Consider the following 27,213-nt stretch of genomic DNA (forward strand, 5'->3'; position numbering starts at 1 on the left):
TCTTGCAAATAAGGTGCATGAACTGAAGTTGTTGTTGAAAACATGGGAGTACGATATTGTTGCTATCACGGAGACATGGTTGAGGGAGGGTCAGGACTGGCAGCTCAATATTCCGGGGTATAGAATCTTCAGGCGAGACAGAGGGTGGTGTAAAAGGGGAGGGGGTGTTGCAATATTAATTAAGGAGTCAATTACTGCTGTAAGGAGGGACGATATATTAGCGGGTTCCTCTAATGAGGCCATATGGGTAGAATTAAAAACAAAAAGGGGGCAAGCACTTTGCTGGGAGTGTACTATAGGCCCCCAAACAGTCAGGGGGAGATAGAGGAACAGATATGTAGGCAAATCTCAGAGATGTGCGAAAATAATAGGGTAATAATAGTGGGGGATTTCAACTTCACGAATATTAATTGGGATAGTCAGAGTGTGAAAGGGTTAGAGGGTGCAGAATTCTTAAAGTGCATCCAGGAGAGCTTTTTGAGCCAACATGTGGAAAGTCCTACAAGAGAGGGGGCGGTAATGGACCTAATTCTAGGGAATGTAGCCGGGCAAGTGGTGGAAGTGTCAGTAGGAGAGCATTTTGGCGACAGTGACCATAATTCGGTGAGATTTAAGGTGGTCATGGAAAAAGACAAAGACGGCCCGGAAATAAGGGTTCTAAATTGGGGGAAGGCCGATTTTAATATGATAAGGCAGGATCTGGCCAAAGTGGACTGGGAGCAGCTACTTATAGGAAAATCCACGTCAAAACAGTGAGAGACTTTCAGAAGGGAAATAGAGAGAGTACAACGCCAACATGTTCCTGTAAAGGTCAAGGGTGGGACCAACAAGCAAAGGGAACCTTGGATGACAAGGGATATACAAAAATGCATTAGCAAAAAAAGAGGGGCATTTGGCAGTTACAAAAGACTAAAGACAGAGTATAAAAAGTGCAGGGGCATACTTAAAAGAGAAATTAGGAGGGCGAGGAGGGGCCATGAAATAACACTGGCTAGCAAAATAAAGGAAAATCCTAAGATGTTTTATAAGTTTATTAAGGGCAAGAGGATAACCAGGGAAAGGGTAGGGCCGATTAGGGACCAAAGTGGCAATCTGTGTGTAGAGCCAGATGATGCAGGCGGGGTTTTAAATGAATGTTTTGCATCTGTGTTCAATATGGAGAAAGACGATGTAGGCATAGAAATCGGGCAAGGGGACTGTGACATACTTGAACATATTAGCATCGAGAGGGAGGAGGTACTAGCGTTTTTAGCAGGCCAAAAAGTGGATAAATCCCCAGGCCCGGACGAGATGTATCCCAGGCTGTTTTGTAAGGCAAAGGAGGAGATTGCAGGGGCTCTGACACAAATTTTCAGAACCTCTCTGGCCACAGGGGATGTACCAGAGGACTGGAGAACAGCTAACATAGTACCATTATTCAAGAAGGGTAGCAGGGATAAACCAGGGAATTACAGGCCAGTGAGCCTAACATCTGTGGAAGGGAAATTATTGGAAAAAATTCTGAGGGACAAAATTAGTCACCACTTGGAGAGGCAAGGATTAATTGGGGATAGTCAGCATGGCTTTGTCAAGGGTAAATCATGTCTGACCAATCTGATTGAATTTTTCGAGGGGGTGACTAGGTGTGTGGATGAGGGGAATGCTGTGGATGTGGTTTACATGGACTTCAGTAAAGCTTTTGACAAAGTCCCGCATAGGAGACTGGTCAAGAAGGTAAGAGCCCATGGGATCCAGGGTGCCTTGGCCCATTGGATCCTAAACTGGCTGAGTGTCAGGAGGCAGAGGGTGATGGTCGAAGGTTGCTTTTGTGACTGGAAGCCTGTGTCCAGTGGGGTACCTCAGGGATCGGTGCTGGGTCCCTTGCTGTTTGTGATCTACATAAATGATTTGGATGAGAATGTAAAAGGTATGATCACTAAATTCGCAGATGACACGAAAATTGGTGGTGTGGTAAATTGCGAGGAGGAAAGCCTCAGGCTACAGGACGATATAAACGGGTTGGTCAGATGGGCCGAAAAGTGGCAAATGGAATTTAACCCTGAAAAGTGCGAGGTGATGCATTTTGGATGGACAAATAAGGCAAGGGAATACACAATGAGTGGTAGGACCCTAGGAAGTACAGAGGGTCAGAGGGACCTTGGTGTACATGTACATAGATCCCTGAAGGCAGCGGAACAGGCAGATAAGGCGGTTAAAAAGGCATATGGGATACTTTCCTTCATTAGCCGAGGCATAGTATATAAGAGCAGGGAGGTTATGATGGAGCTGTACAAAACGCTGTTGAGGCCACAGCTGGAGTACTGTGTGCAGTTCTGGTCGCCTCACTATAGGAAGGATGTGATTGCTTTGGAGAGGGTGCAGAGAAGATTCACCAGGATGTTACCTGGCATGGAGCGCCTCAGCTATGAAGAAAGGCGAAACAGGCTGGGGTTGTTTTCCTTGGAGCAAAGAAGGCTGAGGGGGGACCTGATTGAGGTGTACAAAATGATGAGGGGCATAGATAGGGTAGATAAAGAGGAACTTTTCCCCTTATTAGGGGGGTCAATAACAAGGGGACATAGATTCAGGGTAAGTGGCAGGAGATTTAGAGGGGATTTGAGGAGGAACTTTTTCACCCAGAGGGTGGTTGGAATCTGGAACTCACTGCCTGAAAGGGTGGTAGAGGCAGGAACCCTCACAACATTCAAGAAGCATTTGGATGAGCACTTGAAATGCCATTGCTACAAGGCTATGGACCAAATGCTGGAAAATGGGATTAGACTGTACAGGGATTGATGGACGGCGCAGACACGATAGGCCGAAGGGCCTCTTTCTGTGCTGTAAAACTCTATGACTCTGTGACACCCGGCGCTGCAACTGGCCGATGCGGCCGAAGTCGCGGGCGCGGTAGGCCGAGCTGTGTCGGCTGCCGTCACGGGAGGCCGAGCCGGGTTGGCGGCTGCCGCGCATGCATCACGTGATGCGTGACGTGACGGCAGCGCATTAGGACGCGTCCTTAAAGGGGCAATGGCCCAAACAGGTACGTTAAAGGGGCAACAGCCCAAACAGGTAAGTTATGCACATACAAAGGTAAGTTAAAGGGAATTATGTATATACATAGTAAGGGACACCCGTCCTCGATGTTTGCAGCGTCAGTAGCTGTTTGCGTTTGTTAAGGAGAAAACTGGAGAAAGGACGGCAACAGTCCGGGTTGTTGTGAATTTCGGTAGCGGTAAACTGCCTGGAGGATGGCAACGCTTTTTGTTGTTGACTTAGTGGAAAAACTGCCGAGAGGGCGGCACGCTTCTCCGCCTCGCTGAAAAGTGTGGTAGGTCACACAACCAGCAGGCTGACGGGCTGGTGAATCGTCGGCAGGGAACGGGTCTTCGTGGTTGGGGTCACCAATGCAGCAGTTCCTGTTCACCTAGGTAGGTATTGAATGAATGACTGCTAAATAATCGAGTTGGACGCCAGGAGAACAATCAATAAGTTATTTAATGCAGGAAACAGATGTTATACAGCAGACAATGGAGTTGGATGCAGGAGAGCCGGTAGGTAGGTCTTAACCCAGCGGGGACACCACGAGGACTAAGTCCGCAGTCCTGTGGGTTGCGTGATGATGTCATCACGCTCGGCAGTGTTTTCCCGCGGTTCGGGCGTCACGGGACCGCGTCGTGACTTCAGAGCGTTCGCCCGCGCTTGGGGCGGTCACATGATCTGCGCCGATACGTCGGCGCGTTTACCCAGCACTGAGTCTGGCCGTTGTGGCCGAAGTCCGAGCGCGAGAGGCACCCGGCACTGTTGCCGGCTGTTGTGACCGTCGAGGGAGCGGACGGCCGAACTAGGCCGGCGGCCGACGCGTTTAGGTGTGTCACGTGCTGCGTGATGTAACGTCAGTGCATTATGTAGCATCCTTAAAGTGGCAACGGCCCAAACAGGTATGTTAAAGGGGTAACGGCCCAAAGAGGTAAGTTATATACATACATAAGTATGTTAAAGTGAATTATGTATAATATATGTAAGGGACACCCGGTGGAACCGCCACAAGAATGTTATTGGCAGATTTCAGGAGGAAATAGACAGACCGGCGAAATGGTCATGGCAGATGAAATTTGACGAATTAATTTTGGTAGGAAGTATCAGGAGAGTGAAAATAAACCACGTGTTACGTTTAAAGTGGGTGCAGGAACAGAACGACCTGGGGGTGTACGGTCACAAGTATTTGGGGGTGGTAGAACAAGTTGAGAAGGCTGCAAGGAGGGCATCGCGGTCCTTGACTTTATAAATCGGGGAATAGAGCAAAAAAGCAAGGAATTTATGTTCAAACTTCATAAAAACCTAATTAGGCCCAAGCTGGAGTATTGTGGCCAATTCTGGGCAGCACCATGAGGAAGGATGTCAAGCCCTCAGAGAGTGTGCAGTGGAGATTTACTAGAATGGTACCAGTGATCAAAGGCTTCAGTTATGTGCAGAGACTAAAGAAGCTGGGTTGTTCTCGTTAGAGCAGAGAAGCTTAAGGGGAGATTTGAGGGAGGTGATTAAAAACTTGAAGGATTTGAGAGAGTTAAGAAGAACAATCTGTTTCCAGTGACCAGAGGGTGAGTTACCTGAATTCACAGATTTACGGTATTTGGAACGGAAAAAGAAGTGACAGGAGGAAACATTAATACAGTGAATTTTTATGATCTGTAATGCACTGCCTGAAGGGGTAGTGGAAGCAGATTCAATACTAACATTTAAAAGGTAATTAGATAAACACTTGGAAATAAAAAAATATGCTGGGCTATGGGGAACCCGCAGGGGAGTGGTTCACTCTTTCAAAGGCTCGATGGGCCGAATGCCCCCTACTGTGCTGTAATATTCTATCACTCTATGATTCTATGATATCGATCTCCATGGCGTCACCTATAGGCGTGAGATGTAAAGCTCTGCACCACTCTGCTTCAGCGGTATCTTGTTCCCCAGAGATGGGCTGTAATGCGCTGTCTGATGCCACATTCGCTGCTATTTGCCAGCAGCGGGTTATTGAAGAGAGCTGCTTTTCACGGCCTCACTCATTCTGGGCTCTGGAAAACAGCAACAAAATGATAGATTTGCTGCCGTGTCTCAAATTCAGCTTAAAACAGTTATTATTAACCGAGGCAGCCCTGCAGGATCTTATAATGATCTCTCACAAATCAACTGAAACCAGTGAGAATGTGAATATCATTTTGCTTTTCCAAAATAAACAGTGTGACATTCATTGTAGAAACACGGAGAGAGCCTGGTGTGGCTCACTGCGGAAACATCCATGTCACAGCGAACCAGCTCTCCTGCAACCAGTGCGGCCTCCCATCCGTCCTTTCGGGGCCTAGTCTGCTAAGATGAATTCTGATTTCCGTGAAGCCAGTCTCAGGCTTTTTAATATTTTTGATGTGCGTGCTATCCGACCGCAGGGTAAATGTTGGGAATATCAACCGGGCCCAGCTGGCAATGTTTGCATCACATTTGTGTTCATTCGTTGAAAACTGAAACTGTGAGACAATAAGGTAAAGATTACTCGATCGTTAATGGAACCATCAATTATTTGAGCTGACAGCTGACCTTGTCAACCGATTGTGCCACAGAAACACAACCCTTTCCAAACTGAAACACCGAGCTACAACCTCAGGTTACAGCGACCAATATGGATCGATGATGTATTACAATTTACTTTCAGTCTGATTTAGATAAGTGGAGCATTGGAGACTGCACTTTATACATTCTGAATTCCAATGTCCTGTCAGCTCAGCCCGCAGATCTATTCCCATTCCCAGCCCTCTTTCACATTTCGATGAGGTCCATCCTATAACCAAGTTTGCTGATGGCATTAAGTTAGGTGGCACAGTAAGTAGTGTAGGTGAGAGCAGAAAGTTCCAAAGGAACATTAATAGATTAAGTGAGTGGGCAAAACATTGGCCGATGGAGTTCAACGTGGAGAACTGTGAGATCATCCATTTTAGACCAGAGTAATACAAATCAGAGTCTATTCAAAAAGGTGAGGAGTTAGGAACTCTGGAGGAGCAGAAAATATTAAAACTTAACGTAGAGTAATTCCTTTAAACTACTGGACAGGTACAACATAAAATGAAAGGTTCATGGAATTGTAGCCTTCATATCAAGTTGGCGGTAATACAGAGTGGTGGAAGTTCTGCTGGACGTCTACAGGAAAGATAGGGAAATGGTACAGGGGGATTCGTAGTCTTCGTGATTAAGCATGAAATCACTACAATGCTAAGAGAGGACATAATGAGAGATAAGCAGGCTATGGAGACTTTATGGGTAGAATTAAGAGCTAGGAAATGATTTAATACTGTAGTGGAAGTTCGGTAGAGGCCCCCTGGTCGCAGTTGTGAAATGTTAAATTTTATAAATGCAGAAATTAGACAAGCGTGTAGGAAAAGCAGAGTGGTTTTAATGGAGGATTTAAATTTTCCTAAGATAGCGATAAGCAGACTAGCACCTGTCAGATAGTTAATTAATTTATTGAGTGCACCTGGAATAGTTTTCTACAACAATATGCCTTAGAAAAATCACGCGGGCAGGCCATATTTGATTTAGTAATGAGTAATGAGTCAGATTTAATCAACAGAGTAAAGGTGCATGAACATTTATTTAATAGTAATCATAACATGACCGAGTTCAACCTAGTATTTGAAAGGAGGAAACGCAAAACAACTACTAAGATTCTAGATTTGGGTGGGGCCGACTTCAACGGGATGAGGGAGAGACTGTCCACATTAAACTGGGCAAATCTGTTAATAGGTAAAATGGCAGAAGATCAGTGGGGGGTGTTCAATATAAATTTAACATGGTACAGAATCAGTTTATACCCCTGAGGGGCAAGAACTCTACTGGACAAAAAAACAGGCATGGACGACTAAAGAGGTAAGAGACAGACAGCGGTAAAATAAAATAAAAAGCATACAAAAATGCTAAACATAGCACAGATCCTGGCGAATGGGAAAGATACAAAGCACAGATAGTAAGAGCAGATAGTAAGAGCTACAAAGAGGGAGTATGAACAGAAAGAGACTGGTGGAATGGGCAGACACATGGCAGATGAAAGTTAACGTAGGGAAGTGCAAAGGGATATATTTTGGTCGGAAGAATGAGGAGAGGCAATGTAAACTAAATGGTACTAATTTAATGGGGCCGATTATTTCCTTTTATCGGCTCCCTCTGGAGATCACTGGCCCCTAAATTGCTCACAATGCTCCCCCCTGCAATTTATTAACCAGCTCTAAATGGTACAATTATAAAGAAGGTGCAGGAACAGGGAGACATTGGGTGTGTGCACACAAATCTTTGAAGGTGGCAGAACAAGGTGAGAAGGATGTTAGAAATGATTAGGGTTCCTTTCTTTTATTAATAGATGATTAGAACATAAAAGCAAGGAAATTATGCTAAACATGTATAAAGCATTGGTGAGGCCTCAGCTGGAGTATTGCGTTCATTTCTGGGCACCACACTTTAGGAAAGAACTCAAGGCCTTGTAGAGAGTCTAGAATAGAGTTACTGGAATGGTACCAGGGATGGGGGACCTCATTTTTGCGAAGAGACTGGAGAAGCTGGAATTTTTCTCCTTAGAGCAGTGAATGTCAAGAAGATTGTTGATAGATATGTTCAAAATTAAGAATGGTTTTGATAGAGATAAAAAAGGAGAAACCTTAAAAATGTCAAATTAAATATGATAAAACCCTCCCAGGCGCAGTTGGGGGTGATATTTGGTTCATGAGACGGACGCCTTACCACTTGGCCACCGTGCAGTACTCAGAGCTTGAGTTGAGGTTGAGGGAAAACAGAACAGACACTTGTATACAGCAATAAAATGAGATAGTGGAGCCGGCAAATAACCGCCTCATTCAGATGAATCCTTTAATAAAACCTTTCAGAGAATCACAGAATCATACATCACAGAATGAGGCCATTTGCCCCGTCGTGCTCTTGAAAGAGCAATCCAATTATTCCCAGCTCTTTCGCCATACACCTGCACAATTTTCCAATTCAAGTATTTATCCAATTCCCTTTTGAAACTCACTATTGAAGCTGCATCCACCACCATTTCAGGCAGAGCATTACAGATTATAATAACTCGTAATGTAAAAAAGAAAAACTCCTCATCTCCCCTCTGGTTATTTTGCCAATTACATTTCGACTGTTGTCCTCTGGGTGATGCCAGTACTGGAGAATTTTGGCTCTGAGGAAAGATTGGATAGGCTGGGGTTGTTTTCTTTGGAACAGAGGAGGCGGTGTTGAGACTTAATTCAGGTGTATAAAATAATGAGGGGCCAAGCTAGAGTGGATAGGAAGCATCCGTTTCAGTAAGCAGAGAGGTTTATAACAAGGAGGAATAGATTTAAAGTAATTGGTAGAAGAATTAGAGGGAAGTTGGGGAGAACTTTTTTCACCCAAAGGGTGGTGGGGGTCTGTAGCTCTCTACCTGAAATGGTGGTAGAGCAGGAACCCACGTCATATTTGAAAAGTACTTGGATATACACTTGATGTGCCGTAAACTGCAAGGCTACGGACCAATAGCTGGAAAGTGGGATTAGGCTGGGTCGGTCATTCAGCCAGAGCCTATGACCCTCCTTCTGTGCTGTAAACTTCTAAGGTTCTTTGAGTCTAAGAGGTACTGAGTTCTCCTAGGTGTCCTGGGCATAGCTGTGTCCGACAGCTAACATCACAGTGGGATCTTGCTGTGTATAAATCGGCTGCCATGTTTTCCTACATTATAAGCAGTGACTACGCTTCAAAAGTACTTCATTTTCTGTAAAGCAATTTTAAAAATAATCACCATTCATGGGATGTGGGTGTCGCTGGCAATATCAGAATTTATTGCACATCCCTAATTGCCCTTGAAAAGGTGGTGATGAGCGCCTTTTCGAAACACTGCAGTCCGTGAGGTGAAGGTACCCACGTTGCTTTTAGGGATGGAGATCCCGGATTTTGACCCAGTGACAATGAAGGAATGACGATATATTTCCAAGTCAGGATGATGCATTCCTTGGAGGGGAACTTGCAGGTGGTGGTAGTTTCCATGTGCTAACTGCTCTTCTCCTTCCATGAGGTAGAGGTCGCGGTTTTGGGAGGTGCTGTGGAAGAAGCTTCGGCACTTGTGTAGCGCGATGGTTATTACCGCATATCAGCCCAAGCCTGAATGTTGTGCAGGTCTTGCTGCATGCAGGCCAGGATTGCTTCATTATCTGATGAGACGAGAATGGAACTGAACATTGTGCAATCATCACTGAACATCCCCAGGTCAGACCTTATGATAGAAGGAAGGCCATTGATGAAGCAGGTGAAGATTAACTCCTGCAGTGATGTCCCGGTGCTGACTTGATTCGCCTCCAACATCCACAAGCATCTTCCTTTATGCTAGGTATGTCTCCAACAGTCGACTTTCCCCTGTGTCCACCCACAAGTTCCATTGACTTCAATTTTACTCGGGCTCCTTGATGCAACACTTGGTCTAATGCTGTTTTGCTGCTAAGAGCAATCACTCTCACCTCGCCTTTAGAATTCAGCTCCTTTGTCCATGTTAGAATCAAGGCTGTAATGTGGTCTGGAACCTAGTGGTCCTGTCGGGACTCAAACTGAGCATTGGTGAGCAACTGGGACGTCCGACGGTCGTGAAAGGTGCTATAGGAGTGCAAGTTCTCTTTTTTACTGTTTAAAAACTACTAACATATGCATGATGTTTATTTGTAGGAACAGATGGTCATCGAGCTGAAACCTTAACTCTGCCTTCCTCTCCGCACAGATCCTGCCAGGGTGTCCCAGCATGGCCCGTTTATAAATGTTGATATTAAATAAATGGTTCCTTCTGCAGTGGGGAAAGAGTAAAAGTGACATCGCTGGCAGTTTCACTGAATGGTGTAATAAAGAAAATAAGCTAATAAGTCTTTGCAGTAGTAAGCTTTTTCTAAATTGCTGAACTGGCAGTTGAGATAACCTAAGCGGTAGTGTTAGAACTGCAGATTGTGTCACTTACAGACAATTGCAAATAGTCAGATGTGGAAACCATAAGAGGCCTAGAGGATGTAAGTTCTGTTCTAGCAGGAAAGTAAAACAATGAGTTGGAATTAAAGAGGCCTAGAGAGGCAGGAAAGGAGGACAATGAGTCAGAAGTACAATGTTGATGAGACCCTATCTGGCATAAGCAAAGATCATAGGTGCAACAACAGCGTGGGGGATAACGGACATAAAGGTTTACGATAATAAAAGTGGTACTTTAATGTTATGCAGCATAGGCAACCAATCAGTGAAGATGCATATGGCCAAGGTCCAATCAGGTGGCAGGAATGAATTCTGAGCGAGCAGGACATATGTGTTTTAATGTATAAAAATGTAGTGTTTGCTGTACCAATTTGGTGAAGTCTGGCTAAGACAGAGCAGATTGTCTCCCCACCAGTGTAATAAAGAAGACTTGATTATCGATCCGAAAACCTTGTGTCAAGTGTTTGTTTAAAATGCTCCACATCAATTGGCATCACGAACAGGATCCTCACGGACGGGAAGCATGGGCGAGTGAAGCTGAACCAAAAACGTGAGTACTTTAAAAAGCCACATACAGTTAGGGCAAGGTAACACCGTCTCATGTCCACCGCCCCCTTTTGAATCAAAGAACTAAAACATGTGAATCGATAAGTCAAGCGGTCTTGGGGTGCAGGTGAAATGCGCGGAAGTGTAGGTGTGGTATGTGTTGCAAGTAGTGCGTTAACTTTGGAGAAAAAGTCTAAAACATAACTCTGACAGATCGAGTTGCAAGCAATGCAGAAAGTTTAAGCATACCTCTGACAACTCCAGTTGAAAGTAGTGCTCAGCATACATCTGACAACAAATTACCCGAACAAAATTGTTGCCAGGATGGACTCACTCTGTGAGAGTAAATAAGGGAGATACCTCTGAGAACTGCGGTTGCAAGTAACATCTCACTCTGCGAGAGTAAAGCAAAGATGGTAACTCTGACAACTGCAGTTGCAAGTACTGTCTCACTCTGCAAGAGTAAAGTACGGGACGTACTGCTGACAACAATTAACCATGGAAAGTGAAAAACTCGAGTGGGGACCGGTGGGGTCTCTGACACGCTATTTAGCGGACAAAAATAAAAGATTAATTGACAAAATTGTTAATAAGGATTGGCAACCGAATGACCCACCGGCGAAACAAAGAGAATGGTAAGCTAAAGAAAGAAAATTAAATGAAGAAAAGGCCATCATTTTAGTGGCTCACGCATATTATGAGTTGAGTAGCCGTGCTCGAATTTGGACCAAAAACGGGCGCGAAAATTGTACCGAAGTACCAGTAATGGCAACAGATCCTGTAGCGCCATCAGAGGTGAAAAGAGTATTCAAGGACAGGGTAGACTGGGATGCGCTAAGCCAAAAAGGGGCTGAACATGACCTCGACTATAATGATGGGGATATCCCGCCCCCATATGACGACATAAAAACGGCACCTATTAAGGTGGAATTTATTCCGGGCACCCCGGCGGTGCCTATACTGGTAGGGGCATCCACAGGCACCATTACCATCCCAGCAGTACCAGTTCAGATAAAAAACACTGACGTACCTTTCTCCCCAGGAGATAAATTAAAGTTGCTTCAAATACTGCCGGAACTAAAGCCCCGACAGAGTAATGCCATATTCTGACAGAAACTAAGAGAAATGAGAATAGGTCAGAACTTCCAAAACCGGGATGCTGATGGAGTAGTGAGGGCAAAAATGAGTGAAGATATGTGGGGTCAATTAACTCAACAATATAGGGACGGAACATGGTATCAAAATGTAGCCCCTACAAAGCAGCAACGAGATATGGATTATACAGCATTTAGGACCGCTGTTACGCACGTTTTAGGATTTGTACAAGTAAAGTAGGGACAAGTCATTGGAATTAGTCAGGGGAAAGGGGAGTCCGCCCATGACTATGGAGAACGGAAGTGGACTAGTTTTGTAGCCCACTCAGGTATAATAGCACCACAACAAGACAATTTGGCATGTTGTTAAATGTACAAGGAAGGGCTGTGTGGTGCCCATCAGGCCACACTGAAAACTGGATTGGTCACCATGCAGACCTTTGATGAACTGATCAGATGGGCGACCGAGGTAGACAACCAGCAGAAAGTTAAAGTGGCTGCCTTGGAGGAACATATAGCTGCAGTATAGGAGATGGCAGAGCTAAGCGATCTCACAACCATCGGATCAAATCAAAGCTCTGCAGCCCTGCCACATCCAGTCGTGAGTGGTGGTGGACAATTAAACAGTTAACAGGAGGAGGAGGCTCCAAACATATCCCCATCCACAATGATGGTGGAGCCCAGCACGTTAGTGCAAAAGACATGGCTGAAGCATTTGCAACTATCTTCAGCCAGAAGTGCCGAGTGGATGATTCATCTCGGCCTCCTCCTGAGGTCCCCAGCATCACAGATGCCAGTCTTCAGCCCATTCAATTCACTCCACGTGATGTCAAGAAACGGCTGAAGACACTGGATACTGCAAAGGCTATGGGCCCTGACAACATTCCGGCAATAGTACTAAAGACTTGTGCTCCAGAACAAGCTGCGCCCCGAGCCAAGCTGTTCCAGTACAGCTACAACACTGGCATCTACCCGGCAATGTGGAAAATTGCCCAAGTATGTCCTGTCTACAAAAAGCAGGACAAATCCGACTCAGCCAATTACCGTCCCATCAGTCTACTCTCAATCATCAGCAAAGTGATGGAAGGTGTCCTTGACAGTGCCATCAAGCGGCACTTACTCAGCAATAACCTACTAACTGACACCCAGTTTGGGTTCCTCCATGGCCACTCAGCTCCTGACCTCAGTACAGCCTTGGTCCAAACATGGACAAAAGAGCTGAACTCAAGAGGTGACGTGACAGTGACTGCCCTTGACATCAAGGCAGCATTTGATCGAGTGTGGCATCAAGGAGCCCTAGCAAAACTGAAGTCAATGGGAATCAAGGGGGAAACTCCCCATTGGTTAGAATCATACTTAGCACAAAGGAAGTTGGCTGTGGTTCTTGGAGGTCATTCATCTCAATCACATGACATCACTGCAGGAGTTCCTCAGGGCAGTGTCCTAGGCCCAACCATCTTCAGCTGTTTCATCAATGACCTTCCCTCCATCATAAGGTCAGAAGTGGTGATGTTCGCTGATGATTGCACACTGTTCAGCACCATTCGAGACTCGTCAGATACTGACACAGTCCGTGTCCATATGCAGCAAGACCTGGACAACATTTAGACTTGGGCTGGCAAGTAACATTTGCACCACACAACTGCCACGCAATGACCATCTCCAACGAGCGAGACTCTAACCATCTCCCCTTGACATTCAATGGCATTACCATCGCTGAATCCCCCACTATCAACATTCTAGGGGTTACCATTGATCAGAAACTGAACTGGACCAGCCATGTAAATACTGTGGCTACAAGAGCAGGCCAGAGGCTGGGAATTCTGCGGCGAGTGTCTCACCTCCTGACTCCCCAAAGCCTTTCCACCATCTATAAGGCACAAGTCGGGAGTGTGATGGAATACTCTCCACTTGCCTGGATGAGTGCAGCTCCAACAACACTCAAGAAGCTCGACACCATTCAAGATAAGGCAGCCCGCTTGATTGGCACTCCATCCACCACCTTCAACATTCACTCCCTCCACCACCAGCGCACTGTGGCTGCAGTGTGTACCATCTACAAGATGCACTGCAGCAACTCGCCAAAGCTCCTTCAACAGCACCTTCCAAACCCGCGACCTCTACCACTTAGAAGGACAAGGGCAGCAGACGCATCGGAACATCACCACCTAAAAGTTCCCAACCAAGCCACACACCATCCGGACTTGGACCTGTATCGCCGGTCCTTCACTGCCGCTGGGCCAAAATCCTGGAACTCCCTTCCGAACAGCATTGTGGGAGTACCTACACCATATGGACTGTACCGGTTCAAGAATGCGGCTCACCACCATCTTCTCAAGGGCAATTAGGGATAAGCACTAAATGCAGGCCAACCAGCTAGCGACGCCCACATCCCATCAATGAATAATTAAAAAAAATGTCTGTTTTAAATGCAATAGGCTTTGGCACAAGAGTTATGAGTGGTCAGTTGTTAATGACTTCTTTTTGCGAGCAGCTTCCTTGAATCTGCTCACAATTCTCCCCTTAAAAAGAGGCGCAGTATCATCAGCGGCCGCGTGGCCTAATGGATAAGGCGTCTGACGTCAGTTGTGAGTTTTACAGTTATCAGAAGATTGTAGGTTTGAGTCTTGCCGCGGTCGTTTAATTAAGTGGGCGACACTTTATCTGTTCTGAATCTGGCTTCAAACCGACCATTTTTGACAGTCCCTCAACTGAAGCAGCGGAAGGCCTTTTGCTTACATTAAGCTGATTGTACACTTTCAACATTGTAGATCTGTGTGCATGGACAGGATAAGCGGTGAAGTGGACTTTCTTTCAGGGTATTTCTGCTTCGATGCAAAAACCAGGAAATGGAATGGCTGAGAGCAGTGCATGGTTGAGACGAGGTGCCCGAGAGACTAAGGCGATGGACTGTTAATCGAGAATGCGGATCCCATCCTCGTCGTTATTACGTTTGATACTGGTACCCTTTCCGAGCTTTTAACTGAAACTTGCCTAAAATAAACTTTCAAATGCAATTTCGTCAGAATCGCCCTGGTGCTCCTGGTCTGTGCCCCATGCATTACTCATATCTTGTTAAAATTAAAAGAGACCACTGCAATTCTTCAACTTCTTGAATGAATGTGGAACAGTGATCGTGATTCGGAGATTGTCGAACTGCTCCTTTCTTCTGCTGAGATTGTCACCGAATGAAAGAATAGCGGGACCAGAGGCAAATGTTTAGGGAGCAGAAACATAAATTTCTCCTTTAGGAGGCAAAGTAATTTCAAAAATATTTATCAACCTTAATGAAGAGATTTTCTGTTTTAGTGTCTTTGGTTGAGAGCTAAATAATGGGCGAGAAATCCTCGTTCTTTTCGGCATACTCTCATGGGATCTGAGGGCCCGGTTTAACGTCTTACCAGCAAGACGGGGGCACCAACAGTGCAGCAGTACCTCAGTACTGCACTGGAGTGTCAGCCTGGATTATGTGCTCAAGTCTCTGGAGTGCTGCTTGACTTTGCTGCCGCTGAGCCACGGCGGACACCGACACTCAGTTCATTTGGTTGGAGAGAAATGACGGAGATAAATGGAAAAATTATAATGGAGTAAACCTTCAATTTGTCGTCCAACAGAAGAGCGGGCATTGTAATCGGCCGCCTATTATAGAAACAGTCCGATTTATGTTGCCATCGCTTTCTTAAGCATTGAAAATCAGGCCTGTCTTTAATGGAATGGCTCGTGGTCAGTTGGTAATCACTCTGGGTCTGTTTAAACCGGCAGTGCTCACAGTCCCGGATCACTCTGTGTCTGTTTAAAATGGCAGAGCTGGCAGTCCCGGATCATTCCGTTTTTTTTCAAGTAGAGCGATTTCAGCTTTCAAGACTGAGGTGTTGAGTTTAGCTAAATGTGACTGGGCTCGTCCGGGATTTGAACCCGGGACCTCTCGCATTTTAAGCCACAGAAATTCCCTAAGCGAGAATCAAACCCCTAGACCAACGAGCCACCGATGTTATGTTTCAAGTTGCATTGCGATTCCCTGAGCTGGTGCAAACCCAGCTCGCAGAAGTCCTGTTCATTCAGTTAAAATATGTTTATCTTTTACTCAATCCGCTTCTTTTTGCGAGCATTTTAATTGAATCTGCTCACAATTCTCCCCATAAAAAGAGGTACAGCCGCATCAGTGGCCGCGTGGCCTAATGGATAAGGCGTCTGACTTCGGTTGCGAGGTTTTTCAGTTATCAGACGATTGTAGGTTCGAGTCCTGCCGCGGTCGTTCAATTAACTGGGCGACACTTTTTCTGTTCTGAATCTGGCTTCAAACCAACCATTTTTGACAGTCCCTCAACTGAAGCAGCGGAAGGCCTTTTGCTTACATTAAGCTGATTGTACATTTTCAACATTGTAGATCTGTGTGCATGGGCAGGATAAGCGGTGAAGTGGACTTTCTTTCAGGGTATTTCTGCTTAGATGCAAAAACCAGGAAATGGAATGGCTGAGAGCAGTGCATGGTTGAGACGAGGTGGCCGAGAGGTTGAGGCGATGGACTGTTCATCGAGAATGCGGAACCCATCCTCGTCGTTATTACGTTTGATACTGGTACCCTTTCCGAGCTTTTAACTGGAACTTGCCTAAAATAAACTTTCAAATGCAATTTCGTCAGATTCGCCCTGGTGCTCCTGGTCTGTGCCCCATGCATTACTCATATCTTGTTAAAATTAAAAGAGACCACTGCAATTCTTCAACATCTTGAATGAATGTGGAGCAGTGATCGTGATTCGGAGATTGTCGAACTCCTCCTTTCTTCTGCTGAGATTGTCACCGAATGAAAGAGTAGCGGGACCAGAGGCAAATGTTTAGGGAGCAGAAACATAAATTTCTCCTTCAGGAGGCAATGTAATTTCAAAAATATTGATCAACCTTAATGAAGAGATTTTCTGTTTTAGTGTCTTTGGATGAGAGCTAAATAATGGGCGAGAAATCCTCGTTCTTTTCGGCGTACTCTCATGGGATCGGAGGGCCCGGTTTAACGTCTTACCAGCAAGACGGGGGCACCAACAGTGCAGCAGTACCTCAGTACTGCACTGGAGTGTCAGCCTGGATTATGTGCTCAAGTCTCTGGAGTGCTGCTTGTCTTTGCTGCCGCTGAGCCACGGCTGACACCTACACTCAGGTCATTTGGCTGGAGAGAAATGACGGAGATAAATGGAAAACTTATGATGGAGTAAACCTTCAATTTGTCGTCCAACAGAAGAGCGGGCATTGTAATCGGCCGCCTATTATAGAAACAGTCCGATTTATGTTGCCATCGCTTTCTTAAGCATTGAAAATCAGGCCTGTCTTTAATGGAATGGCTCGTGGTCAGTTGTTAATCACTCTGGGTCTGTTTAAACCGGGAGTGCTAACAGTCCCGGCTCATTCTGTGTCTGTTTAAAATGGCAGAGCTCACAGTCCCGGATCATTCTGTTTTTTTTAAAGTAGAGCGATTTCAGCTTTCATGACTGAGGTGTTGAGTTTAACTAAATGTGACTGGGCTCGTCCGGGATTTGAACCCGGGACCTCTCGCATTTTAAGCCACAGAAATTCCCTAAGTGAGAATCACACCCCTAGACCAACGAGCCGCCGATGTTATGTTTCAAATTGCATTGCGATTTCTTGAGCTGGTGCAAACCCAGCTCGCAGAAGTCCTGTTCATTCAGTTAAAATATGTTTATCTTTTCCTCAATCCGCTTCTTTTTGCGAGCATTTTAATTGAATCTGCTCACAATTCTCCCCATAAAAAGAGGTACAGCCGCATCAGTGGCCGCGTGGCCTAATGGATAAGGCGTCTGACTTCGGTTGCGAGGTTTTTCAGTTATCAGATGATTGCAGGTTCGAGTCCTGCCGCGGTCGTTCAATTGGCGACACTTTTTCTGTTCTGAATCTGGCTTCAAACCAACCATTTTTGACAGTCCCTCAACTGAAGCAGCGGAAGGCCTTTTGCTTACATTAAGCTGATTGTCCATTTTCAACATTGTAGATCTGTGTGCATGGGCAGGATAAGCGGTGAAGTGGACTTTCTTTCAGGGTATTTCTGCTTAGATGCAAAAACCAGGAAATGGAATGGCTGAGAGCAGTGCATGGTTGAGACGAGGTGGCCGAGAGGTTGAGGCGATGGACTGTTCATCGAGAATGCGGATCCCATCCTCGTCGTTATTACGTTTGATACTGGCACCCTTTCCGAGCTTTTAACTGAAACTTGCCTAAAATAAACTGTCAAATGCAATTTCGTCAGAATCGCCCTGGTGCTCCTGGTCTGTGCCCCATGCATTACTCATATCTTGTTAAAATTAAAAGAGACCACTGCAATTCTTCAACATCTTGAATGAATGTGGAGCAGTGATCGTGATTCGGAGATTGCCGAACTCCTCCTTTCTTCTGCTGAGATTGTCACCGAATGAAAGAGTAGCGGGACCAGAGGCAAATGTTTAGGGAGCAGAAACATAAATTTCTCCTTCAGGAGGCAATGTAATTTCAAAAATATTGATCAACCTTAATGAAGAGATTTTCTGTTTTAGTGTCTTTGGATGAGAGCTAAATAATGGGCGAGAAATCCTCGTTCTTTTCGGCATAATCTCATGGGATCGGAGGGCCCGGTTTAACGTCTTACCAGCAAGACAGGGGCACCAACAGTGCAGCACTACCTCAGTACTGCACTGGAGTGTCAGCCTGGATTATGTGCTCAAATCTCTGGAGTGCTGCTTGACTTGGCTGCAGCTGAGCCACGGCTGACACCTACACTCAGGTCATTTGGCTGGAGAGAAATGACGGAGATAAATGGAAAAATTATGATGGAGTAAACCTTCAATTTGTCGTCCAACAGAAGAGCGGGCATTGTAATCGGCCGCCTATTATAGAAACAGTCCGATTTATGTTGCCATCGCTTTCTTAAGCATTGAAAATCAGGCCTGTCTTTAATGGAATGGCTCGTGGTCAGTTGTTAATCACTCTGGGTCTGTTTAAACCGGGAGTGCTTACAGTCCCGGCTCATTCTGTGTCTGTTTAAAATGGCAGAGCTCACAGTCCCGGATCATTCTGTTTTTTTTAAAGTAGAGCGATTTCAGCTTTCATGACTGAGGTGTTGAGTTTAACTAAATGTGACTGGGCTCGTCCGGGATTTGAACCCGGGACCTCTCGCATTTTAAGCCACAGAAATTCCCTAAGCGAGAATCACACCCCTAGACCAACGAGCCGCCGATGTTATGTTTCAAGTTGCATTGCGATTCCTTGAGCTGGTGCAAACCCAGCTCGCAGAAGTCCTGTTCATTCAGTTAAAATATGTTTATCTTTTCCTCAATCCGCTTCTTTTTGCGAGCATTTTAATTGAATCTGCTCACAATTCTCCCCATAAAAAGAGGTACAGCCGCATCAGTGGCCGCGTGGCCTAATGGATAAGGCGTCTGACTTCGGTTGCGAGGTTTTTCAGTTATCAGACGATTGCAGGTTCGAGTCCTGCCGCGGTCGTTCAATTAACTGGGCGACACTTTTTCTGTTCTGAATCTGGCTTCAAACCAACCATTTTTGACAGTCCCTCAACTGAAGCAGCGGAAGGCCTTTTGCTTACATTAAGCTGATTGTACATTTTCAACATTGTAGATCTGTGTGCATGGGCAGGATAAGCGGTGAAGTGGACTTTCTTTCAGGGTATTTCTGCTTGGATGCAAAAACCAGGAAATGGAATGGCTGAGAGCAGTGCATGGTTGAGACGAGGTGGCCGAGAGGTTGAGGCGATGGACTGTTCATCGAGAATGCGGAACCCATCCTCGTCGTTATTACGTTTGATACTGGTACCCTTTCCGAGCTTTTAACTGGAACTTGCCTAAAATAAACTTTCAAATGCAATTTCGTCAGAATCGCCCTGGTGCTCCTGGTCTGTGCCCAATGCATTACTCATATCTTGTTAAAATTAAAAGAGACCACTGCAATTCTTCAACATCTTGAATGAATGTGGAGCAGTGATCGTGATTCGGAGATTGTCGAACTCCTCCTTTCTTCTGCTGAGATTGTCACCGAATGAAAGAGTAGCGGGACCAGAGGCAAATGTTTAGGGAGCAGAAACATAAATTTCTCCTTCAGGAGGCAATGTAATTTCAAAAATATTGATCAACCTTAATGAAGAGATTTTCTGTTTTAGTGTCTTTGGATGAGAGCTAAATAATGGGCGAGAAATCCTCGTTCTTTTCGGCATACTCTCATGGGATCGGAGGGCCCGGTTTAACGTCTTACCAGCAAGACGGGGGCACCAACAGTGCAGCACTACCTCAGTACTGCACTGGAGTGTCAGCCTGGATTATGTGCTCAAGTCTCTGGAGTGCTGCTTGACTTGGCTGCAGCTGAGCCACGGCTGACACCAACACTCAGGTCATTTGGCTGGAGAGAAATGACGGAGATAAATGGAAAAATTATAGTGGAGTAAACCTTCAATTTGTCGTCCAACAGAAGAGCGGGCATTGTAATCGGCCGCCTATTATAGAAACAGTGCGATTTATGTTGCCATCGTTTTCTTAAGCATTGAAAATCAGGCCTGTCTTTAATGGAATGGCTCGTGGTCAGTTGTTAATCACTCTGGGTCTGTTTAAACCGGGAGTGCTAACAGTCCCGGCTCATTCTGTGTCTGTTTAAAATGGCAGAGCTCACAGTCCCGGATCATTCTGTTTTTTTTAAAGTAGAGCGATTTCAGCTTTCATGACTGAGGTGTTGAGTTTAACTAAATGTGACTGGGCTCGTCCGGGATTTGAACCCGGGACCTCTCGCATTTTAAGCCACAGAAATTCCCTAAGCGAGAATCGCACCCCTAGACCAACGAGCCGCCGATGTTATGTTTCAAGTTGCATTGCGATTCCTTGAGCTGGTGCAAACCCAGCTCGCAGAAGTCCTGTTCATTCAGTTAAAATATGTTTATCTTTTCCTCAATCCGCTTCTTTTTGCGAGCATTTTAATTGAATCTGCTCACAATTCTCCCCATAAAAAGAGGTACAGCCGCATCAGTGGCCGCGTGGCCTAATGGATAAGGCGTCTGACTTCGGTTGCGAGGTTTTTCAGTTATCAGACGATTGCAGGTTCGAGTCCTGCCGCGGTCGTTCAATTAAATTGGCGACACTTTTTCTGTTCTGAATTTGGCTTCAAACCAACCATTTTTGACAGTCCCTCAACTGAAGCAGCGGAAGGCCTTTTGCTTACATTAAGCTGATTGTCCATTTTCAACATTGTAGATCTGTGTGCATGGGCAGGATAAGCGGTGAAGTGGACTTTCTTTCAGGGTATTTCTGCTTAGATGCAAAAACCAGGAAATGGAATGGCTGAGAGCAGTGCATGGTTGAGACGAGGTGGCCGAGAGGTTGAGGCGATGGACTGTTCATCGAGAATGCGGATCCCATCCTCGTCGTTATTACGTTTGATACTGGCACCCTTTCCGAGCTTTTAACTGAAACTTGCCTAAAATAAACTGTCAAATGCAATTTCGTCAGAATCGCCCTGGTGCTCCTGGTCTGTGCCCCATGCATTACTCATATCTTGTTAAAATTAAAAGAGACCACTGCAATTCTTCAACATCTTGAATGAATGTGGAGCAGTGATCGTGATTCGGAGATTGCCGAACTCCTCCTTTCTTCTGCTGAGATTGTCACCGAATGAAAGAATAGCGGGACCAGAGGCAAATGTTTAGGGAGCAGAAACATAAATTTCTCCTTCAGGAGGCAATGTAATTTCAAAAATATTGATCAACCTTAATGAAGAGATTTTCTGTTTTAGTGTCTTTGGATGAGAGCTAAATAATGGGCGAGAAATCCTCGTTCTTTTCGGCATACTCTCATGGGATCGGAGGGCCCGGTTTAACGTCTTACCAGCAAGACGGGGGCACCAACAGTGCAGCACTACCTCAGTACTGCACTGGAGTGTCAGCCTGGATTATGTGCTCAAATCTCTGGAGTGCTGCTTGACTTGGCTGCAGCTGAGCCACGGCTGACACCTACACTCAGGTCATTTGGCTGGAGAGAAATGACGGAGATAAATGGAAAAATTATAATGGAGTAAACCTTCAATTTGTCGTCCAACAGAAGAGCGGGCATTGTAATCGGCCGCCTATTATAGAAACAGTGCGATTTATGTTGCCATCGCTTTCTTAAGCATTGAAAATCAGGCCTGTCTTTAATGGAATGGCTCGTGGTCAGTTGTTCATCACTCTGGGTCTGTTTAAACCGGGAGTGCTTACAGTCCCGGATCACTCTGTGTCTGTTTAAAATGGCAGAGCTCACAGTCCCGGATCATTCCGTTTTTTTTAAAGTAGAGCGATTTCAGCTTTCATGACTGAGGTGTTGAGTTTAACTAAATGTGACTGGGCTCGTCCGGGATTTGAACCCGGGACCTCTCGCATTTTAAGCCACAGATAATTCCCTGAGCGAGAATCATACCCCTAGACCAACGAGCCGCCGATGTTATGTTTCAAGTTGCATTGCGATTCCCTGCGCTGGTGCAAACCCAGCTCGCAGAAGTCCTGTTCATTCAGTTAAAATATGTTTATCTTTTCCTCAATCCGCTTCTTTTTGCGAGCATTTTAATTGAATCTGCTCACAATTCTCCCCATAAAAAGAGGTACAGCCGCATCAGTGGCCGCGTGGCCTAATGGATAAGGCGTCTGACTTCGGTTGCGAGGTTTTTCAGTTATCAGACGATTGCAGGTTCGAGTCCTGCCGCGGTCGTTCAATTAACTGGGCGACACTTTTTCTGTTCTGAATCTGGCTTCAAACCAACCATTTTTGACAGTCCCTCAACTGAAGCAGCGGAAGGCCTTTTGCTTACATTAAGCTGATTGTACATTTTCAACATTGTAGATCTGTGTGCATGGGCAGGATGAGCGGTGAAGTGGACTTTCTTTCAGGGTATTTCTGCTTGGATGCAAAAACCAGGAAATGGAATGGCTGAGAGCAGTGCATGGTTGAGACGAGGTGGCCGAGAGGTTGAGGCGATGGACTGTTCATCGAGAATGCGGAACCCATCCTCGTCGTTATTACGTTTGATACTGGTACCCTTTCCGAGCTTTTAACTGGAACTTGCCTAAAATAAACTTTCAAATGCAATTTCGTCAGAATCGCCCTGGTGCTCCTGGTCTGTGCCCCATGCATTACTCATATCTTGTTAAAATTAAAAGAGACCACTGCAATTCTTCAACATCTTGAATGAATGTGGAGCAGTGATCGTGATTCGGAGATTGTCGAACTCCTCCTTTCTTCTGCTGAGATTGTCACCGAATGAAAGAGTAGCGGGACCAGAGGCAAATGTTTAGGGAGCAGAAACATAAATTTCTCCTTCAGGAGGCAATGTAATTTCAAAAATATTGATCAACCTTAATGAAGAGATTTTCTGTTTTAGTGTCTTTGGATGAGAGCTAAATAATGGGCGAGAAATCCTCGTTCTTTTCGGCATACTCTCATGGGATCGGAGGGCCCGGTTTAACGTCTTACCAGCAAGACGGGGGCACCAACAGTGCAGCACTACCTCAGTACTGCACTGGAGTGTCAGCCTGGATTATGTGCTCAAATCTCTGGAGTGCTGCTTGACTTGGCTGCAGCTGAGCCACGGCTGACACCTACACTCAGGTCATTTGGCTGGAGAGAAATGACGGAGATAAATGGAAAAATTATAGTGGAGTAAACCTTCAATTTGTCGTCCAACAGAAGAGCGGGCATTGTAATCGGCCGCCTATTATAGAAACAGTCCGATTTATGTTGCCATCGCTTTCTTAAGCATTGAAAATCAGGCCTGTCTTTAATGGAATGGCTCGTGGTCAGTTGTTAATCACTCTGGGTCTGTTTAAACCGGGAGTGCTAACAGTCCCGGCTCATTCTGTGTCTGTTTAAAATGGCAGAGCTCACAGTCCCGGATCATTCTGTTTTTTTTAAAGTAGAGCGATTTCAGCTTTCATGACTGAGGTGTTGAGTTTAACTAAATGTGACGGGGCTCGTCCGGGATTTGAACCCGGGACCTCTCGCATTTTAAGCCACAGAAATTCCCTAAGCGAGAATCACACCCCTAGACCAACGAGCCGCCGATGTTATGTTTCAAGTTGCATTGCGATTCCTTGAGCTGGTGCAAACCCAGCTCGCAGAAGTCCTGTTCATTCAGTTAAAATATGTTTATCTTTTCCTCAATCCGCTTCTTTTTGCGAGCATTTTAATTGAATCTGCTCACAATTCTCCCCATAAAAAGAGGTACAGCAGCATCAGTGGCCGCGTGGCCTAATGGATAAGGCGTCTGACTTCTGTTGCGAGGTTTTTCAGTTATCAGACGATTGCAGGTTCGAGTCCTGCCGCGGTCGTTCAATTAAATTGGCGACACTTTTTCTGTTCTGAATTTGGCTTCAAACCAACCATTTTTGACAGTCCCTCAACTGAAGCAGCGGAAGGCCTTTTGCTTACATTAAGCTGATTGTCCATTTTCAACATTGTAGATCTGTGTGCATGGGCAGGATAAGCGGTGAAGTGGACTTTCTTTCAGGGTATTTCTGCTTAGATGCAAAAACCAGGAAATGGAATGGCTGAGAGCAGTGCATGGTTGAGACGAGGTGGCCGAGAGGTTGAGGCGATGGACTGTTCATCGAGAATGCGGATCACATCCTCGTCGTTATTACGTTTGATACTGGCACCCTTTCCGAGCTTTTAACTGAAACTTGCCTAAAATAAACTGTCAAATGCAATTTCGTCAGAATCACCCTGGTGCTCCTGGTCTGTGCCCCATGCATTACTCATATCTTGTTAAAATTAAAAGAGACCACTGCAATTCTTCAACATCTTGAATGAATGTGGAGCAGTGATCGTGATTCGGAGATTGCCGAACTCCTCCTTTCTTCTGCTGAGATTGTCACCGAATGAAAGAGTAGCGGGACCAGAGGCAAATGTTTAGGGAGCAGAAACATAAATTTCTCCTTCAGGAGGCAATGTAATTTCAAAAATATTGATCAACCTTAATGAAGAGATTTTCTGTTTTAGTGTCTTTGGATGAGAGCTAAATAATGGGCGAGAAATCCTCGTTCTTTTCGGCATACTCTCATGGGATCGGAGGGCCCGGTTTAACGTCTTACCAGCAAGACGGGGGCACCAACAGTGCAGCAGTACCTCAGTACTGCACTGGAGTGTCAGCCTGGATTATGTGCTCAAATCACTGGAGTGCTGCTTGACTTGGCTGCAGCTGAGCCACGGCTGACACCTACACTCAGGTCATTTGGCTGGAGAGAAATGACGGAGATAAATGGAAAAATTATGATGGAGTAAACCTTCAATTTGTCGTCCAACAGAAGAGCGGGCATTGTAATCGGCCGCCTATTATAGAAACAGTCCGATTTATGTTGCCATCGCTTTCTTAAGCATTGAAAATCAGGCCTGTCTTTAATGGAATGGCTCGTGGTCAGTTGTTAATCACTCTGGGTCTGTTTAAACCGGGAGTGCTAACAGTCCCGGCTCATTCTGTGTCTGTTTAAAATGGCAGAGCTCACAGTCCCGGATCATTCTGTTTTTTTTAAAGTAGAGCGATTTCAGCTTTCATGACTGAGGTGTTGAGTTTAACTAAATGTGACTGGGCTCGTCCGGGATTTGAACCCGGGACCTCTCGCATTTTAAGCCACAGAAATTCCCTAAGCGAGAATCACACCCCTAGACCAACGAGCCGCCGATGTTATGTTTCAAGTTGCATTGCGATTCCTTGAGCTGGTGCAAACCCAGCTCGCAGAAGTCCTGTTCATTCAGTTAAAATATGTTTATCTTTTCCTCAATCCGCTTCTTTTTGCGAGCATTTTAATTGAATCTGCTCACAATTCTCCCCATAAAAAGAGGTGCAGCCGCATCAGTGGCCGCGTGGCCTAATGGATAAGGCGTCTGACTTCGGTTGCGAGGTTTTTCAGTTATCAGACGATTGCAGGTTCGAGTCCTGCCGCGGTCGTTCAATTAAATTGGCGACACTTTTTCTGTTCTGAATTTGGCTTCAAACCAACCATTTTTGACAGTCCCTCAACTGAAGCAGCGGAAGGCCTTTTGCTTACATTAAGCTGATTGTCCATTTTCAACATTGTAGATCTGTGTGCCTGGGCAGGATAAGCGGTGAAGTGGACTTTCTTTCAGGGTATTTCTGCTTAGATGCAAAAACCAGGAAATGGAATGGCTGAGAGCAGTGCATGGTTGAGACGAGGTGGCCGAGAGGTTGAGGCGATGGACTGTTCATCGAGAATGCGGATCCCATCCTCGTCGTTATTACGTTTGATACTGGCACCCTTTCCGAGCTTTTAACTGAAACTTGCCTAAAATAAACTGTCAAATGCAATTTCGTCAGAATCACCCTGGTGCTCCTGGTCTGTGCCCCATGCATTACTCATATCTTGTTAAAATTAAAAGAGACCACTGCAATTCTTCAACATCTTGAATGAATGTGGAGCAGTGATCGTGATTCGGAGATTGCCGAACTCCTCCTTTCTTCTGCTGAGATTGTCACCGAATGAAAGAGTAGCGGGACCAGAGGCAAATGTTTAGGGAGCAGAAACATAAATTTCTCCTTCAGGAGGCAATGTAATTTCAAAAATATTGATCAACCTTAATGAAGAGATTTTCTGTTTTAGTGTCTTTGGATGAGAGCTAAATAATGGGCGAGAAATCCTCGTTCTTTTCGGCATACTCTCATGGGATCGGAGGGCCCGGTTTAACGTCTTACCAGCAAGACGGGGGCACCAACAGTGCAGCACTACCTCAGTACTGCACTGGAGTGTCAGCCTGGATTATGTGCTCAAATCTCTGGAGTGCTGCTTGACTTGGCTGCAGCTGAGCCACGGCTGACACCTACACTCAGGTCATTTGGCTGGAGAGAAATGACGGAGATAAATGGAAAAATTATAGTGGAGTAAACCTTCAATTTGTCGTCCAACAGAAGAGCGGGCATTGTAATCGGCCGCCTATTATAGAAACAGTGCGATTTATGTTGCCATCGCTTTCTTAAGCATTGAAAATCAGGCCTGTCTTTAATGGAATGGCTCGTGGTCAGTTGTTCATCACTCTGGGTCTGTTTAAACCGGGAGTGCTTACAGTCCCGGATCACTCTGTGTCTGTTTAAAATGGCAGAGCTCACAGTCCCGGATCATTCCGTTTTTTTTAAAGTAGAGCGATTTCAGCTTTCATGACTGAGGTGTTGAGTTTAACTAAATGTGACTGGGCTCGTCCGGGATTTGAACCCGGGACCTCTCGCATTTTAAGCCACAGATAATTCCCTAAGCGAGAATCATACCCCTAGACCAACGAGCCGCCGATGTTATGTTTCAAGTTGCATTGCGATTCCCTGCGCTGGTGCAAACCCAGCTCGCAGAAGTCCTGTTCATTCAGTTAAAATATGTTTATCTTTTCCTCAATCCGCTTCTTTTTGCGAGCATTTTAATTGAATCTGCTCACAATTCTCCCCATAAAAAGAGGTACAGCCGCATCAGTGGCCGCGTGGCCTAATGGATAAGGCGTCTGACTTCGGTTGCGAGGTTTTTCAGTTATCAGACGATTGCAGGTTCGAGTCCTGCCGCGGTCGTTCAATTAACTGA

At 45.5% G+C, this 27,213-nt stretch overlaps 10 non-coding genes across 10 annotated transcripts; 7 read left to right on the top strand and 3 right to left on the bottom strand.

The window, feature by feature from the left end:
• Nucleotides 1-15,530: 15,530 nt before the first annotated feature.
• On the bottom strand, nucleotides 15,531-15,620 carry trnap-agg (transfer RNA proline (anticodon AGG)). The gene is given in 2 exon segments: nucleotides 15,531-15,566; nucleotides 15,585-15,620. It is a non-coding gene; the product is annotated as a tRNA-Pro (tRNA).
• A 1,796-nt stretch (nucleotides 15,621-17,416) lies between these two features.
• On the top strand, nucleotides 17,417-17,507 carry trnar-ucg (transfer RNA arginine (anticodon UCG)). The gene is given in 2 exon segments: nucleotides 17,417-17,453; nucleotides 17,472-17,507. It is a non-coding gene; the product is annotated as a tRNA-Arg (tRNA).
• Nucleotides 17,508-19,027: 1,520 nt separating this feature from the next.
• trnar-ucg (transfer RNA arginine (anticodon UCG)) lies at nucleotides 19,028-19,118 on the top strand. Its single transcript is given in 2 exon segments — nucleotides 19,028-19,064; nucleotides 19,083-19,118. It is a non-coding gene; the product is annotated as a tRNA-Arg (tRNA).
• Nucleotides 19,119-20,643: 1,525 nt separating this feature from the next.
• On the top strand, nucleotides 20,644-20,734 carry trnar-ucg (transfer RNA arginine (anticodon UCG)). Its single transcript is given in 2 exon segments — nucleotides 20,644-20,680; nucleotides 20,699-20,734. It is a non-coding gene; the product is annotated as a tRNA-Arg (tRNA).
• Nucleotides 20,735-21,989: 1,255 nt separating this feature from the next.
• Nucleotides 21,990-22,080, bottom strand: trnap-agg (transfer RNA proline (anticodon AGG)). The gene is given in 2 exon segments: nucleotides 21,990-22,025; nucleotides 22,045-22,080. It is a non-coding gene; the product is annotated as a tRNA-Pro (tRNA).
• Nucleotides 22,081-22,260: 180 nt separating this feature from the next.
• On the top strand, nucleotides 22,261-22,351 carry trnar-ucg (transfer RNA arginine (anticodon UCG)). The gene is given in 2 exon segments: nucleotides 22,261-22,297; nucleotides 22,316-22,351. It is a non-coding gene; the product is annotated as a tRNA-Arg (tRNA).
• A 1,525-nt stretch (nucleotides 22,352-23,876) lies between these two features.
• On the top strand, nucleotides 23,877-23,967 carry trnar-ucu (transfer RNA arginine (anticodon UCU)). The gene is given in 2 exon segments: nucleotides 23,877-23,913; nucleotides 23,932-23,967. It is a non-coding gene; the product is annotated as a tRNA-Arg (tRNA).
• Nucleotides 23,968-25,492: 1,525 nt separating this feature from the next.
• Nucleotides 25,493-25,583, top strand: trnar-ucg (transfer RNA arginine (anticodon UCG)). The gene is given in 2 exon segments: nucleotides 25,493-25,529; nucleotides 25,548-25,583. It is a non-coding gene; the product is annotated as a tRNA-Arg (tRNA).
• A 1,255-nt stretch (nucleotides 25,584-26,838) lies between these two features.
• Nucleotides 26,839-26,929, bottom strand: trnap-agg (transfer RNA proline (anticodon AGG)). The gene is given in 2 exon segments: nucleotides 26,839-26,874; nucleotides 26,894-26,929. It is a non-coding gene; the product is annotated as a tRNA-Pro (tRNA).
• A 180-nt stretch (nucleotides 26,930-27,109) lies between these two features.
• trnar-ucg (transfer RNA arginine (anticodon UCG)) lies at nucleotides 27,110-27,200 on the top strand. The gene is given in 2 exon segments: nucleotides 27,110-27,146; nucleotides 27,165-27,200. It is a non-coding gene; the product is annotated as a tRNA-Arg (tRNA).
• The last annotated feature ends 13 nt before the right edge of the window (nucleotides 27,201-27,213 follow it).

This window comes from Somniosus microcephalus, unplaced genomic scaffold, assembly GCF_052327205.1.
Source record: "Somniosus microcephalus isolate GS21.2 unplaced genomic scaffold, FLI_Smic_1.0 unresolved_chr1, whole genome shotgun sequence".
Classification (NCBI taxonomy): domain Eukaryota; kingdom Metazoa; phylum Chordata; class Chondrichthyes; order Squaliformes; family Somniosidae; genus Somniosus; species Somniosus microcephalus.